Raw genomic sequence first — 12,837 nt, forward strand, 5'->3', positions numbered from 1 at the left:
CAAGGTTTACATGAGAAACAATAAAATAAATAAATGAATTTAATTGAAAAATGGTAAATAACTGTAACTATAAAATTATGCCTTTTATGAAAAATTCCTTTTTTTTGTGAAGAATCATTTAAAGCTGTGGTTATTAACAATATAATTACCACATTTCCTAAAACATGATTTAGTATAAAAAAAATCAGACTACTTAATGAGATTTATTAGATTTCTTTGGGCCAAATACATTTAACAGAATGGTTTGAAAAAGCAAAAGAAAACTTAGTCCTAGTTGAAATAACATGGCAGCTTAAATACCGTATTTTTTTAAATCAAGAAGTATACTGTTTTGATGCCTTTTGTCTTTAAATAGGCATACACTATAGTAGACAAATAAAATTTCTGCAGATGCATACTTAGGCCGACTGGTATTACTCTGTTCTTGAAAGTTTTACCTAAACACAACTAGTAAGAAAGCAATGTATGCAAAGTATCCTCTATCATGAATCTACTGTGAAGAAAGGGGAAGGACAACTGTCTTCACCCTTGAGGAGACTCCAGGCTAGCTGAGGAAGTAAGACCAGGTCACATGAGGAAGACACAAAACGACTCACTGAAACACTCAAATATAAACCAATATACCGCAAACTACATGCATAAATGCAGATGGAATACAAATTAAGTAAAACCAGGTAGAGTTCATCAAAGGCTTAATGGAGGTGATCAGTTCTGAGCAGACTGAAAATAGTTTCTAGAGCTACAGTTCCACTTTCTGGGGAGGAAAAAAAAATTTATCCAGAAACGATTTTCTGGCTATTTGGGGAATGACTGAAAACCTTCTTCACCTTTGGGATAATGGGCCATCTCATAATTCAAGAAAAAAGTTAGCAAAATGCCTCTGGTCACAAAAATATGATTCATTAAGCAGGAGTATGAATTTCAAATGCCAAGAATCCATAAAACATCAACACTGTTCTTTGAAAAGATGCAGGTAAACAAAAATAAAGTGAGCACTGAGATAATATTTACCTTTACTCTAGATAGCCCTCTGTACTTCCTATACAGTCCTGACAAAATCATGTCACCTGATTTTCTTAGCAACTAAGTGAGGTAGGTCAGGTCACAACCACCACAGTAGAGATCAGAATTTAGATATAGGGGGTTTTTTATCTGACCAAGGACAAATGTATGTAGCCAATAGCGAAGCCAGATCTCAAACCCAAGTCTCCACACTTTCAATTTAACTCTTTCTGCTGTTAACACAATGTCTACTGTACTGACATTATAACTGGTCAAGAATTTGCAAATGTCTTAACATCTAAAACCCTTAAAAACATATTTATAAGGAAACCAAGCTATTAAGATATAGGCTTAATTTTAAAAAAAAATTGTTCCAGAGTTCTGGGTTTTCTTCTAACTCATTGTATATTATACATTTAACTGTAAGTTAATCCATACTGTAAAACTTGGGAGGATTATTTTCAAAAGATAACTACTCCCCAATTATCAAGTATGAAACACATCTAGATAGGTTTCCTAAAGTTAATCTCTAAGCCTTTCCTAGATAATAAAGCTGGCCAAGTCACTAAAGAGTAAATTTGTTTACTACCTTTGAATTAAATAAACAGCAACAAATAAAGCTACCAATTCTTAAGCACTTTCCATGTGTCAGGCGCTGAACAAAGTGCTTCACAAACACCAGCCTATTTAATCCTCACAAAGATCCTGTGAGGTAGGTATATCATAGTCACCTCACAGAGGAGGAAACTAACTTAAAAATAACTTTTAAAACTTTATTGTAAAGGCAAATATAGATTATTAAACAAAAGAATTAAGATTCAACCTCAGGTCTATCTGATTCCAAAGCCTGAACTCTTAGCCAATATCCAATACAGGTGCCCAACACCTAAGTCTTATATAAGGGTACAAGTGAAACAAAAAGTAGAATCTCTCTTTAAGGCTAAATACGTGGAAAAAGATTACCAAAAACAAACTAGTAGAATTTACCAGCTGTAAGTAACAAGCTTTCTCTTAATTTTGTGGCTTTCTACTACAAAGTTTCAGCACTGAAATTTGAGTTCATGTATCTGACCAGAGGCTGACTGGAATTATTTAAACACATACAAAACACAACATACACAATAGTAGCAAGTATCGCAGCCCATAAGCAGAACAAGGTAATTAAATTGTATGGGAAGCGAGAAATGAAACTTAACTTCTAAACTATAGAAACATCAAATCTAGTCACAAAGGGCAAAGCTTTGTGGCACCAAAGTGTTTTACCAACATGTTACAGAAATATGAGTAAAATATTGAGTAAAATATGCATATTATCTGCTTGGTGAGAGTTTTTCTGTCTGGTATTGTGAACACAATAACCACAACACTAACTATCCACATACAATACTATGAAAGAAAGTGAAGTCGCTCAGTTGTGTCTGACTCTTTGAGACCCCCATGGACTGCAGCCTGCCAGGCTCCTCCATCTATGGGATTTTCCAGGCAAGAATACTAGAGTGGGTTGCCATTTCCTTCTTCACTACAACACTATAGATGGCACAAAGCAGCAGAACATTACTACAGAAATGAGCAGTTAAAAATAGAGGTGAAACGAACAGATTTCATCTCACATGTAAATGTTCCTTTGTAACTTCCATCTTTCCTTATACAGTGGGGTGGAGGCAGGGTGCTACTTGTGACTATTACAACAGTCTGCTAATAATTAGTACTCAGTCACTGGAACACTTGGGCAAATACAGCAAAAGAGTGAGGATACCATGAGAGACAATCTGGAAGAATGAAAATCTTGATTTAATACAATAAGCTTAGTTCAGTTCAGTCGCTCAGTCGTGTCCGACTCTTTGCGACCCCATGAATTGCAGCACGCCAGGCCTCCCTGTCCATCACCAACTCCCGGAGTTCACTCAGACTCATGTCCATCCAGTCAGTGATGCCATCCAGCCATCTCATCCTGGGTCTTCCCCTTCTCCTCCTGCCCCCAATCCCTCCCAGCATCAGAGTCTTTTCCAACGAGTCAACTCTTCGCATGAGGTGGCCAAAGTACTGGAGCTTCAGCTTTAGCAGCATTCCTTCCAAAGAAATCCCAGGGTTGATCTCCTTCAGAATGGACTGGTTGGATCTCCTTGCAGTCCAAGGGACTCTCAAAGAGTCTTCTCCAACACCACAGTTCAAACGCATCAATTCTTCAGCACTCAGCCTTCTTCACAGTCCAACTCTCACATCCATACATGACCACAGGAAAAACCATAGCCTTGACTAGATGGACCTTAGTCGGCAAAGTAATGTATCTGCTTTTGAATATACTATCTATCTAGGTTGGTCATAACTCTTCTTCCAAGGAGTAAGCATCTTAATTTCATGGCTGCAGTCACCATCTGCAGTGATTTTGGAGCCCCAAAAAATAAAGTTTGACACTGTTTCTACTGTTTCCCCATCTATTTCCCATGAAGTGATGGGACCAGATGCCATGATCTTCGTTTTCTGAATGTTGAGCTTTAAGCCAACTTTTTCACTCTCCTCTTTCACTTTCATCAAGAGGCTTTTTAGTTCCTCTTCACTTTCTGCCATAAGGGTGGTATCATCTGCATATCTGAGGTGATTGATATTTCTCCTGGCAATCTTGATTCCAGCTTGTGTTTCTTCCAGTCCAGCGTTTCTCATGATGTACTCTGCATAGAAGTTAAATAAGCAGGGTGACAATATACAGCCTTGACATACTCCTTTTCCTATTTGGAACCAGTCTGTTGTTCCATGTCCAGTTCTAACTGTTGCTTCCTGACCTGCATACAGATTTCTCAAGAGGCAGGTTAGGTGGTCTGGTATTCTCGTCTCTTTCAGAATTTTCCACAGTTGATTGTGATCCACACAGTCAAAGGCTTTGGCATAGTCAATAAAGCAGAAATAGATGTTTTTCTGGAACTCTCTTGCTTTTTCCATGATCCAATGGATGTTGGCAATTTGATCTCTGGTTCCTCTGCCTCTTCTAAAACCAGCTTGAACATCAGGGAGTTCATGGTTCACATATTGCTGAAGTCTGGCTTGGGGAATTTTGAGCATTACTTTACTAGCATGTGAGATGAGTGCAATTGTGTGGTAGTTTGAACATTCTTTTGCATTGCCTTTCTTTGGGATTGGAATGAAAACTGCCCTTTTCCAGTCCTGTGGCCACTGCTGAGTTTTCCAAACTTGCTGGCATACTGAGTACAGCACTTCCACAGCATCATCTTTCAGGATTTGAAACAGCTCAACTGGAATTCCATCTCCTCCACTAGCTTTGTTCGTAGTGATGCTTTCTAAGGCCCATTTGACTTCACATTCCAAGACATCTGGCTCTAGATTAGTGATCACATCATCATGATTATCTGGGTCATGAAGATCTTTTTTGTACAGTTCTTCCATGTATTTAATTAAAAAATATTCCATTTATGTATTTATTTTTTGTATTACTTTTGTAATTCACTCCTAAAATGATATTTTGGTGATATTATATATAATAATTACATTATAATTTCTTATTAAGTGAATATACAAACTTAGATACTTAAGTTATGCTACGATAAACTAACTGCTTTACAATATTTGAAAAAAATCCTTCTTAAAACTACCAAATTCAAATAAAAGTAAGGAACAAGACAGAAATGCTCACTGGATGAATTAACTAGAGCAATTAACAAAACAAAGAGAGATATAAAAAGTTCAAGCATAACTTATGAAGGTAAAAGTGTCAGTGTTTCTGGAGGACATTATTCTATACCTGAAAACTCCAAAAACAAACAAACAAACAAACAAAAGACTTGTAAATAATGACAGAATGCATTAAGTAAATGGCTCCAATATTAACATACACCAAATGAATATTTGGTCTTAAATACAAACATCCATTTAAGATAATGCTAAAATAAGCATTATCTTTCCTCAACCCCAACCAAAACTACGAACACACAAAATTGTGAGATAAAATGTAATATCCACATTTTAAAACACAGCTGAAATAAAAATAATAAAAACAGTAACTCCAAGAGCAAGAAATTAAGGCAAAATTATGAATTAGAGGTTGTATCGTGGGAAGTCTGGAAAAGCATATCCTAGGCCAGATACAGACTCTCCAAGTTGAGGCTTCAATGTTCACAATGGCATATGAAACATGGCCTTCAGCACATGAAACGTGGAGAACGAAATTCAAATTCCAGTGTAAAGCTAGGAGTCTGGAAAAGCTGTACCATCAGTCCTGCTGGAGGAGAAAACTTCTACCCACCCGCCCACAGAGGCAGAAGGTAGTCTTGGTTGAGGAGAAGACGGGTGGTGTCAAGAGAAATGAAAACCCAATCCCTGTACCCTGCACTGGGGCAGGAGAGAAAATTCCCAGGAGATTCCATGTTGGGGACCCTGGTGAGGGATGGGTATAAAATTTAAATTGCACGGGCAATGGACACCTGGATAAAGCACACACCAACTATTTCAAAAAACACTTCTACAATGCGTAACACACAGAGATCGATCTCTCTCTAGAAAATAACTCCACGTGAAGGAACTCCAAGATTCACGTGTGTACAATACTTGATCAGTGCACTGAGAATCAGAACCCACAGAACAATGAATCCCGGATAACAGAAACCTATAAAGGAGATTTTTTTAAATCTACAGCTAAAATGACTAAGGTCATGAAAAAAGTGACAAACATCTCACTCACAGACACACACACACACATATCCCTGATATTTGTTCTTATTAAACAGAACAAACTAGACTCTATAAGAGCAAAAAACATAACCACTAAAATTAAAGGGAGAAAAAAAAAATCTAACAGATGAGTTAAATAGAAAAGTAGACATAATCAAAGACAAGAAAAGTAAACCAGACAAGACTCTAGAAATAAAGGTTAGAAAATACAGAAGACTGGTTAAGATACACAAAAGGTAGAATGAGTAGGTGGGTTTCCAGGATAAAAAAAACCAAGAATACTGAAGGAGCAACATTCAAAGAAAAGCTTTGGGATTTTTCAAGAGCTAAGAAATCCTGTCAGGAAGTACTCAACAAGAATTTTGAACAGATAAGTAAAGACAAACCTCTTGCAACCAATCAGGTGGAACTGTTGCATGCGAAAGAGAGAGGGAAAAAACCCTAAAAATTACAAAACTTTGTGGAAAAAAATGAAAGTTGCTCAGTGGTGCCCAACTCTCTGCAACCCCATGGACTGAATTCTCCAGGCCAGAATACTGGAGTGGGTAGCTGTTCCCTCCTCCAGGGATCTTCCCAACCCAGGGACTGAACCCAGGTGTCTCTCACTGCAGGCAGATTCTTTACCAGCTGAGGGTATTTTAAAAGGCCTGGAAAAAAGAACTGGAGAGAGAGCCCATGATCATGGACAGAAAGACTATACTGAAATCTTAACAACCCTCTTTGATTCACCTAAAGATTCAATACAACTTCCCTGAAGGTGCCTGGCTGCTTCACGGATCCAGTCTTCAAGGCTGTCCCCTCCTCTGGTACCCTCATCAACATCACTCCTTATCATCAATGAGTTCTCTAGGCCCCATCCTCACAGCAAAGTCTAGGTCAACTTTCTGAAAATTTTTCTTACTCTATAAAAATTCTCTGGATGCTCATATTTAACAATTATTCCCAGCATTCTGTACTTTATCTTTCGCTGCCAGGAGCACACAATTCAAACTGCCTCTGTGCCTCAATCCTCTCTGCATTCCCAACTACACCCTCAATGGCACGGTGCTGGCACATAATACATCTGTCAGAAAGAAACAAAGAGGTGAAAGTTTCCTCTTCTTGGTACAGTGATAGCTATAATCAGGGAATGAAGAGTGCTATCACCAGAATTATCCGAGCGTAACAAGAAGTTAGGAGGAGAAAGCGAGAGTTCATGCTGTCAAGTGGCATAGATGCCAGTCATCCCTATTTAAAAGTACATGTCAAACAAGCAAATGCGAAAGAGAAAGAAGAGTGAAAGAATTTGAGATGAAGGGCATCCTTCTGATGCAGCCGTCTTGAGTATCTTCGCACTACTCTTTGCAGATCTATGCAGCCTGGGTAAATCTAGATTACACTAGCATTTTAACTAAAACTGTAGATACTGTTGTAACTCAAGTTGTTAACTTTATCAAAGTTCCAATAACCAAACTAAATCCTCAGCAATAAACTGTCATGTGTGGCTACACAAAGGAGAATGGTTTAGATTAGAAATCACCAAACTATACCTCCTATTGAACAGATGAATGAATTAAAGACAGAGGAAGCATCATCTTCTTAACAAGAGGGCCAACTCTAACCCCAAACAGGGCCTCATTTAAGAGAAAATCAGAATAAGGAATTTATAAGATCATAACCAGGAATACAAAAACCAAAGCAACTACTAAAGATATAATTCTTACTTAATGGATTTTTTTTAAACCAAAGTCCCCAATCACACCCCCCCCCCAAATAAAACAATAAATGCACAGTGACAGCTCAAATAACAGACACGAAGTTTATACTCCTAAATTCTAACAGGACCTTAAACATGCAACAAATTAATAAATCCTTTTCCTTGATATTGCTTATGATGACTTAAAAGATGGGTATGAAAGGTCAACTTCAAAACTGAGCTCAGGGCACCTTCTGCCCCGACTGCCCCGACTCGCTCTTCAGTGATTCAGAAACAAGCTTTACTTCCTAGTCCTTTGACCACTCGCTGCTCTTTAAGCATTTGATTGTAATTACGGACAGTAAGAAGTCTGGAGTTATCTGCAATTCATACACCCTGTCAAACACACCCCCAGGATACTCTAGGTAGCTATACTACACGCAGGACAGATTTCTACTGAATATTTTAGTAGGATAATTCTATTCTACTGAATAGAACTTCCTAAAATAAAATGTTAAAAAGCTACAGAATAACATCAGAAATGCGCTAAATTCTCCACGTGATGTCAACGATGACTGCATAAATAAACTGGTCTAAAATGTAATCCCTACAGTTTCTAAGTAAATTCAGGAACAAAGTTTCTTGACTGGGGATCAATAAGACCACACCCATGTTCAGAAACAGATTGAAACTGGAAGGACTTGGCACAGAGTTGCGCTTGGGACCATGACTGACCACGGTAGCATGTAGACGTCCAGATCACAAGAGAACAGGGTCTAGGGGGGTTACCAGGGGGCTTCCTTATACGTTCTTCTTCGTGAGGGGTCACTCTTCCTCCAGGAACACACATGCAATGGATCTGCTCAGGGAGGCCCACCAGAGCCTCCAAGGTCCACCAGGCAACCAATGTCCTCATAGGCGACTGGTCACCCAAACACCCTCTGCCTAGCACCCACCAGAATCCCACACACCTGGAAGGAAAGCACATGTGTAGCACAAACCAGTGTTTGCACAAAGGGTCTAGGCACAGAAAACCACCCTAATCAGTTAGGGAACAGCAGGAACATGCCAACTCCAAGGTCCCAGACGTCAGCCTAGGGCCAAACTTGCAGGCAGGCTTTGCTAAGGACAGCAGTCTTCAGCCTGCTATGTTAACTCACTTCTGCACAGATACCCTGAGTTGTCTACTACAGTACAGTCACCACTTTTCTGTGGTAAACACTATTATAGAGAAATATCAGGGCAAATGTGTTTCTCACATCTGAACATATGCCTCAAGGAAAAACAAGCAAGCTTTAAGTCAGGGCAATGGACTTATGCTGATTCCATTATGTATGGCCTATAGATACTGAGAGAAATTATATAACTAGTGATGTACACTCATGGCTAGGAAATACAGCAAAGAAAAATTAAATTTAGCTCATGTAAAAAGGAGCTGAACCTACGTGTTTTATCAGCTGTTTTCTTCAGTATCTGAACTATCTAAACATATACACTAAAAGAAAATATGTATGTTGTGACTTATAATGAGATTTCAGCTACTAATAAATAGAAAAGGTTGCATGATATCATTAGTTGGTACATTTGTCTAGTACACTAAAATTATAGAAGCGATTCAAAAGTTTACTTATTTAAAAATTAGAGGTATATGAAACAAAACTTTATTCTCGGTAAGTAACTGTTGGACTTCTAGAGTAACCCTGGGCGCCACCCAGAACATGGTTTGGTGCACACATAAAAAACAGCTGCTTTCAACAAAAACTATGCACACCTTTTGCCCCAAAATTCTAGTTCTGGAAAGCAGCCTAAAGAAATAGTCTTAAATCCTGAAAGATATTTATAGCTACAATAAATGTATACGTACCCAGAGCACATACATATATGCTGACCGTTAAATAGTAACACTGTAATTCAACATCTTAATAGGTAAGTTTTTAAAAACTGAATGGCAATTTGAAGGACAGAGAAAACAATATCAATCAGTTGAAATTTATTAGGGTGATAAGAGTGATTTTAGGGGAAAATAGCTCTTTAAAAGTGAAGTTCTCTGATATACACTAAATTTTCCCCATGACACAGTATTTAATTAAGAAACAAAGAAAAGCTGTTTGAATACTTAATAACTTTACCTTAAAAAGCTTCTTTTAACTTTATGTTTAGAATAACCTTGAGCATATGTTTATTTACATCAATATTAAAGTTGTCATTTTCATTGCCTTATAAATAAAAATACATCACTAAAAATCCTAAACTCAAAAATTCTTAGTATTTTTGCTTAATGCTAATCACTCCATTAAGTCACACTTAAACAATTATTTACATTTAAAGATAAAAAGGAATCTACTTTATAAACTGCCAGTGGTTTGAGGACAATGTTTTACAATTTCCAATTTTTAAGCCAGAAGTAGAACAAGCTTTTCCCCTCTTTCTACAAACTAAATAACTGGTGCCCGACAGAGCTTGGGCACATAAACTCAGCGAAGGTAGAAATGAAGCTAGACTCTAGGTCCCTTGAGCGCTATTACAACCCACTGCAGCACTCCACGCTGTTGAGTTTAACCCAAATTTAAATCCCTAAAAGTCATAAAAAAATAATATACCTAGAAGAAAAAGTTATAAGGAGGAAATGTGATTCAAGGCAGAAGAACTGCCAAATATCAGAACACATAAAATATTAAAGAAGAGGAGGATGGTACACCAGGCTTAAAGCATTCATCTGTGCAAAGCTTCTGGGTTCCTAGGGTAAGCCTCTAAATTCTACCATCAATCCTAAAGAGTTAGATACTGTAAGAAGAAACAAGTCATACGAAGCTGTGCGGAACTGCTGAGGACAAGGGTGACTCAGAAAACCTCTGAGTTTAAAGACAATTAGAATTAAAAGACCTGATTAGTGTTTTGGAAGAATCCTAGCAATAAAGAAGTTAAAATGTTTTTTCTTTATTAAAGTTTTTTAAAAATTTCTGATGATACTAATTTCTCTTCCCTTCCCTCGAAAGGCTATTATTACACTGACAGGGTACATTTTATGAGAGATGGCACCTAAGAATCCAGGGACTACATGGCAATAAATAATCCTTCAAGATGTTGCCAGTAAGTTTTTAAAATTTAAATATTTTGCCAAATTCTGTTTTGGGAACATTTTACCATCAATTTCAAGTTACAAACTCAGGTAAGAAAACTTTAAAAGTGGACCTAAGTAAATATTTAACTGAGACAACCATCACCTAGGCATGTCTGTATGTTAAATGTGGATCTAATCCTCCAACAGACTATACAAAATAAAACAAACCCCACTATCCATAAAGCAACAGGATTAGGACGTGAAAGCCAAGATAATACTAGTCTGTACAGTCTTTACTTCTTTCCCCATAAAAACTCCATTATTCAGTCAAATTCAGCTTTGCAGATAATTGTCAAAACTGATTAAAAATTTTATTAATCCGAAGTACCAGACTTAAGGTAATAATACTCATGCAACTAATGAACCTAAAGCTAAAAGGTATGAAAGCTCACTTGGCTAAAGTCCAATTTTTCAAACTCAGACATGATCAATGATCACTTGCATTTCTACCCTAAACAATGAGAGATATTTTATAATCAATTTAAATACTAAGCAAAATATCTTATTTCTATACATTTTAAATCAAACTATCAAATGATTAAAATAAAATTAACATTTATAATCTTTTAATTCTCAAACCACTGAAGTTATCTGTTACTATGTGGATCATACACCTTTGGTTGAAGTATTTCCTTTATCATGCCACACCGTTTTTAAAAGCCTCCCAAAAGACAATTTGCAGTATTCCTGTGTAATTCATAAGGGCCCAGAATATTAGGATATGAGAAATTTCCTCTCTGTAGCTTAAAACTTTCATGTTTCATTAAAAAAAATCCATTTAATTCAACATTATAATTATTCTCATTTCCTTGAAGATTGAGACTAAAAAATAACAATAACCTTTTAAGGTTAAACATTGCTAATTATCAAGATCACATTACAATATTAGCCATGAGCCACAATAAAAATTATTCACTAATCTAATAAAACAGATGCTAATCAAATTAAGTTCCATTTAATCCTCAGAGTTTCAAGCCACAATGCAAACTACCTTTACAAAGATAAAACAACCCAAATGCCAAAAGGTTTACAGGCAAGAAATGTGTATGAACCCCACAATAAGGATAACTTGAATTTATAAATAGATTGCAAAGGCCCTCTGTGGACCTCTCAGGGGCATACTAATTCTTGATGGCAACAAATAGCAGTAAAATTTCTACACTTTTAAAGAACTGTTTCATTAAGTGTGGTGATAAAACGAAAACAAAGTCAAAAAGAATACTGACGTTAACTGCCAGAACTGATTCCTTCAGAAACCCTGTTTTCACAACAGCAACCCCTTATGATTAGGGGAATTAAAAGTTGCTGAACTCAACAATCCCTTCAGTTAAACAAACAGACCCCTCAGAGCTGTCCAACGCTGCCCAAACTATCCATCCTTTAGTCGAATCAGTCAGTTTCATGAATTGTAGGATTTATCTTCAAGTCCAGTGCTGACTCAGAGGGTAGCTTGTTCCCTAGAGAAAACAACCAACAACAATCAGAACAGCTACTGCTCATAAGCTCTTTCAACACCCAAGTGGAAAGGACAACTTAATGGGTCCAAAAAAACAATTCAACTTCCTTTCAGCTACAAGAGTAGCTGATAAACTGAAGGCATCTATATGCCATAGGCAGTTCTTGGTTAAAGCATTAACTTGGTTACAATAAGAAATGTTAAAACTAGAAAGCTTACCAGAAGAGCTATTACCTATACCAGAGGGTTGCTCACCCAACAAGAAATCTGCAGGGACTCTAAGTGGAAAGTATTTCAATGGCCAAAGCTATTACTGTGTTTTGTTTAAACTTTGAAAGGCTGCCTTCCGTATGCATGTCTGCACGTACGTGTGTGTGTGTGTGTGTGTGTGTGTGCGCGTGCGTATATGTGTGAGTGGGGCGGGGGGTTAAATACATCCACCCAGAAGTCGTCTATATATCTAGGGCAGCTTTGCTTACAGCCATACATAAAAAGCTAGTGAAATGTCACTTAATCCCCTAAACACAAGGTCCTCATATTCACAGGTCAGAGAAAATATTCTGAATTAAAAGAAAAAGCGTAACATGTTCTGTTTCAAGACCTGCAAAGGTGAAACTGCCTTCCCTATTATTTCTAAAACCAAAACTCAATATGTACCTCAAAATATACCACAACAAAGCTAGGGTGCTTTTCCACTTCATGAGTTGGGTTCTGTCTACAATAATTATGTTGTAATGAAGAAGAGAGGGAAAAACCCTCTGTAAGAAAGACAACCAAAGAACTCAAACTATCTTCAGAAACATCATTTTGTCCTTTCACATGAATTAAGTTAAAAGCTTTTCATAAAACACACACATCACTAAAGACTGACTCCAGAAGGAGGCATGAAGATGGCCAATACAA

At 37.2% G+C, this 12,837-nt stretch overlaps 1 protein-coding gene across 1 annotated transcript in view; it reads right to left on the reverse strand.

Moving 5' to 3' along the window:
• PAN3 (poly(A) specific ribonuclease subunit PAN3) overlaps positions 1-12,837 on the reverse strand; it is a 119,575-nt gene that overhangs the window by 29,702 nt on the left and 77,036 nt on the right. The gene's annotated exons all lie outside the window — the stretch shown is intronic.

This window comes from Budorcas taxicolor, chromosome 12 (assembly GCF_023091745.1).
Source record: "Budorcas taxicolor isolate Tak-1 chromosome 12, Takin1.1, whole genome shotgun sequence".
Classification (NCBI taxonomy): Eukaryota; Metazoa; Chordata; class Mammalia; order Artiodactyla; family Bovidae; genus Budorcas; species Budorcas taxicolor.